The 5,000-nt window shown below is 46.3% G+C and overlaps 1 long non-coding RNA gene across 2 annotated transcripts in view; it reads left to right on the top strand.

Annotated features, from left to right (window-relative positions):
• LOC147997689 (uncharacterized) overlaps window positions 1-1,626 on the top strand; it is an 18,741-nt gene extending 17,115 nt beyond the window's left edge. For both annotated transcript variants that reach the window (XR_015647598.1, XR_015647599.1), the window contains exons 2-3: window positions 311-509; window positions 1,401-1,626. This is a non-coding gene — a long non-coding RNA (uncharacterized LOC147997689). The remainder of the gene's footprint in view (window positions 1-310; window positions 510-1,400) is intronic.
• The last annotated feature ends 3,374 nt before the right edge of the window (window positions 1,627-5,000 follow it).

Raw genomic sequence — 5,000 nt, 5'->3', positions numbered from 1 at the left:
GTGACAGGGGAGGGTCGGCCAGTTGTCCCTTCCATTATAAGCAAACTGAAGGTATCAATTGGTCAGCTGAATAGTTCTCTGCTTTCCATTGTTCTCACCATCTCTCCAGTCGTATTTTTTATAAATATTGAATATTAAATATATGTGTGTGTGGGGGGGGGTGTGGCTGTGTGTGCATGAGTTCCTAGGTACGAACCTGAGGGAGGGAGGGAGGGAGGAGGGAAGGAAGGGAGGGAGGGAGGGAGGGAAGGAAGGTCGACCAGTCAGCCTCCTTTCTTTTTTTTAAAAGTTATTTCCTCTTCTTTTCCAGAATTATTTATTTTGTGACTATGAGTACACTGTAACTATCTTCAGACACACCAGAAGAAGGCCTCATCCCATTACCGATGGTTGGGAGCCACCATGTGCTTGCTGGGGATTGAAAACTCAGGACCTCTGGAGGAGCGGCCAGGGCTCTTAACCGCTGAGACATCTCTCCAGCCCTCTTTTTCCAGTTTTAAATAAGCCTCGTTAGTTGAGCGATCTGGGGAGTTGCTTTTCTTTCCAATTTGTGTGTGGGGGGGGGGCAGCAATGGATCCAGTATCCAATTCCCCTTTCTCTCGATAACATCTTATTACAGTAAGATGGCTCGATTTCATTTGCAATTACTTTCTTATTCTAGACGAAGGTTGATGAATAAATCTTCTTGTCGCTCCATGAAGGAGGGAATAAAATAATATTTGGCTAGGTCTATATTCCTTCATTTTTATTTCTCTTTGTTTCTTGTCCTTTCTTTAAAAGAAAGAGGTCAACAAATCGGTGTGTACCACCACCACCACCACCACCACCACCACCACCACCACCACCACCACCACCACCACCACCACCGAGTTGTAGGGATCCATTATGGGCCCCTGTCTGTCTGCCTGTCTGATTCATTCGTGTTTATTTAAACGTCCTCCAATGATGGTTGTGCAGTGAAAGAAATGCGTGCCCGAGCTCGAGCTCGTGCGCAAACACACACACACACACACACACACACACACACACACACACACACCACACGGGGGGGGGGCAATGGGGGGTGAGGAGGAGGAGGAGGAGGAGGAGGAGGAAAGCTTGGGTTGGGTGGTTTGAGGATTTGAAGGTTTAGCCCTGCAATGTTCCTTACAACTTAAAAACTTTGTGACACACAAAGCGATATTCATTTTCTCCTTCTACTTTTCACTCTGTAGACCAAGATGGCAGACTATATCAGCCTTTGTGGAATGTGACCTTGTATTGCTTTGCCCTACTCTGCTCTGCTCTGCTCTGCTCTGCTCAACTTAACAGACGTGTTTTTGCTTTTGTTTATGATTTTTGCTTGCTTGCTTGCTCGCTCGCTCCCATGACTTGACTGTGGTTTCCCTTTCTATTACAGCACGGTGACCAGACTGCCTTGGGGTAATCAGAAAGGAGGCCAGAAGCAGTCTTTTTTCTGACGCACTGAGACTACATACCAGCCGATTTGGAGGAAAAGATATCCCTCTCTCCCTCCCTCCCTCCCTCCCTCCCTCCCTCCCTCCCTCCCTCCCTCCCTCCCTCCCTCCTTGACCCATTTTCCCTCTTTCCCGATACACTCAATAAATTTAAAGTAAATCAATGAATCAAGTCTCTAGTAATTTATTTGTTGGGATTTATTTGTTGGAAATTATCCCTCCACACCTTCGCCCCTCCCCCCACCACTCGAGGATGTCTCCCTGGGGGGGGGGCGGGGGGGTTGGGTGGACTCGTGTAGGCATACCTCTCCTCCCTTGGCTTTCCGGTCCACTTCGCTCCAGCATACCTAACTCTTTGGAAATGGTAATAGAGTTCATGACACACCCTCACAGAGAGAGGAAGAGTCCGATCGTTCACTGATTCGCTCTCACCCAGCCTCGCCCTGACAGCTCAGGCATGTCTAAATCCGAATGTGGGCAATATTTACATGACTTGACTTGGTGCTTCTAACTTTTTCTCTCTCTTTTTTTTTTTTTCTTCTTTAGTATTTTTTTCTTTACCCTACAAACAGCACACTGCAGCTGTCTTCGGACACACAGCAGATCGATCCCATAACAGAGGGTTGTGAGCCACCATGGGAATAGAACTCAGGACCTCTGGAAGAACACAGTCAGAACTCTTAACTGCTGACTCCATTATTTCCGATTAATGTTTAATGTTTATTTTATTTTATTTTATTTTATTTTCGGAGCTGGGGACCGAACCCAGGGCCTTGTGCTTCCTAGGCAAGCGCTCTACCACTGAGCTAAATCCCCAACCCCAATGTTTAATGTTTAAATAAATAAACCTTGTAAAGAAATTAAGCATCTTAAAACCATAGGCATGTGCATCCCCTCCTCATTCGTTCATTCCCTCGCTCATTCATTCATTCATTCATTCAGACAGACAGACAGACAGACAGACAGACAGACAGACAGCAACCAAAGTCTAGCCTTTAACAAAGCAAGAAAGCATACCCTGCGGGACGCACAGATGAATTCCTGAGGCTTACCCTGCAGAGCTTACATGAGGCTTAGTAAAGGACTGACCTGACAACAGCTACCTACATACGTTGAAAAGTCTACCTGGTATTGACGGATGATGACAAACTGTATGTGTGATACAAAACTGTATGTGTGGTTCCCCTTATAACTCATCTCGAAGAGCCCAGCTGTTGGGGCTCGTTCTTTTGGGGGGAAATGGAGGCTTTTCATCTTTCCCAAAGCTCCTCCTAGATCCTTTCTGTCCATCTGTCCATCCGTCCGTCCGTCCGTCTGTCCGTCCGTCCGTCCATCAAATTCTACCCTAGGCCTGCCCTTAGGTTGGTGGTCGTCCATTGAGTGCTAGTGACTTCTGACTTGTCTCTGTCTTCCCCTCTGAGAACTGTATTTAGATCTGATGCAGGCACGCAGGCAGGCAGGCAGGCAGGCAGGCAGGCAGGCAGGCAGGCAGGCAGGCCCTCCCTCGTTTTGAAACAGACAGACAGACAGACAGACAGACAGACCAAAGGGTCAATGACTGACTGCACTTAAAGGGGCTGTTGACTCCTCTTTGGAGTTACCGCTGTTTAAAACTTGCTTGATAAAATAAAGTCATCGAATCCAAACTACGCAAAGGGGACACTATAACAAATTACGACTGCTTGTGTATATAGAAAACAGGGTTTTTTCTTTCCCTTATTCCATTATGTATGTTTGCTTTTCTTCAAGAATAAAACCGGCTAGGTGGTGCCTCGGAGACTTTATTTTTTTTTCCCCCCAGGAGTCCCTTCGGGCCCTGCCAGCGGGAGCCTGGACCTCTGAGGCCAGAGAGGGTGTGCTGTATCCCCGGCTCGCTCCCTCCCTCCTGGGATCAATCTAAAAAATGGACAGTTTTGGACACAAGCTTAAGTAATGTTCAGCTCATTCATGCAAGAGAGGTGTAGGAAGGACAACACCCCCACCCCCACCCCCACCCCCACCCCTACCCCCACCCGACCAAATAATACCCTAACCAATAAAAACTAGCTCCTTACTCCTCCGCCTGAGGATTTCTGCGGTCTCATGGTTTGTTCTTGGTTGTTGTTGTTGTTGTTGTTGTTGTTGTTGTTGTTTTGTTTTGTTTTGTTTTGTTTTGTTTTGTGTTTTTCAGACTTTAAGACAAATGTAGGGGTTGGGGATTTAGCTCAGTGGTAGACCGCTTGCCTAGGAAGCACAAGGCCCCGGGTTCGGTCCTCAGCTCCGAAGAAAAAGGAAGAAAAAAACAAAAACAATAAGACAAATGCTTGTTGTGATTCTCATTTCATTTCAAGGCTGCTATTCTCTAAATCAGAAGGACTCCCTTACAATTCTTCATGGGTAAACTTGCTTTACATCCCTGACATCAACAACAAAAAGAATTCAGAAAGTGGTGATGGACCAATCTGTTTGGGTGTTTCTTGCCTGCTTGACCTTGACTCGCACAAGAGAGCATAGAGAATAAAATAAAGTAGGTGGATGGAGAGATGGCACCGTCGTTAAGAGCACTGATTGCTCTTACAGCGGTCCTGAGTTCAATACCCAGCCAACACATGGCGGCTTGCAACCATCTGTAATTGTCAATCATGCCCTCTTCTGGGGTGTCTGAAGACACCTACAGGGTACTCGAATAGACATAAAACAAACAAACAAACAAACAAATCTTTAACAATTAAAAACAAAAAGAATAAAATAAAGCGAAGGACCCGCCTTGGAGACCTGCCCGGTATTGCTCCAGAGTCTACTTTTTAAAACACAGAGATAGGGGTTGGGGTTTTAGCTCAGTGGTAGAGTCCTTGCCTAGCAAGCTCAAGGACCTGGGTTCAGTCCTCAGCTCTGGGGGAAGAAAAAAAATACACACACACACACACACACACACACACACACACACACACACACACATAGATAGATAGATAGATAGAGAGAGAGAGAGAGAGAGAGAGAGAGAGAGAGAGAGAGAGTTTGACAGCAATAAAAAACAAAACAAAACCACTTTAAAATACAGAGATGTAAGGATACTCAGAGGGCTCAGAGGAAGCAACCAAGTGTTTGTTATATGGGTGCCAACAATATGGTTCATCTCTTCTTCTCTTCCACGTGGCATGGTGGCCAAGGTGGTGGGGAAACCACACAGTGAAAGGAATTGAACTACAGCACACAAGCAAGTCTCCCTCCCAGACATGAATAAAACTGAAATTAGGCTAAATGTACAATGAAAGGAAGCCAGGTGTTCGTGCATGTCTTTATTTCCATCATTCAAGAGGCAGAGGTGTTTAGAACTGTGTCTCTGTGAGATAGAGGAAGGCAGGCAGGCAGGCAGGCAGGCAGGCAGGCAGGCAGGCAGGCAGGCAGGCCTGATCTAGGTACTGATTTCCAGGTCTATGTGCAGACACCCCTGACTCAAATAAAGGAGTGAAAAGGAAAAAAAAAAATACAATTCACCTGGAAGGGTCAGCCAGCCATCAGATGCAGTGAACTAGAAAATTGGGATTCTCAACTGAGGCCTG

Source organism: Rattus norvegicus, unplaced genomic scaffold (genome assembly GCF_021556685.1).
Source record: "Rattus norvegicus strain SHRSP/BbbUtx unplaced genomic scaffold, alternate assembly SHRSP_T2T unassigned-0000075, whole genome shotgun sequence".
NCBI lineage: Eukaryota > Metazoa > Chordata > Mammalia > Rodentia > Muridae > Rattus > Rattus norvegicus.
This window is presented reverse-complemented; position numbering and strand designations above follow the sequence as displayed.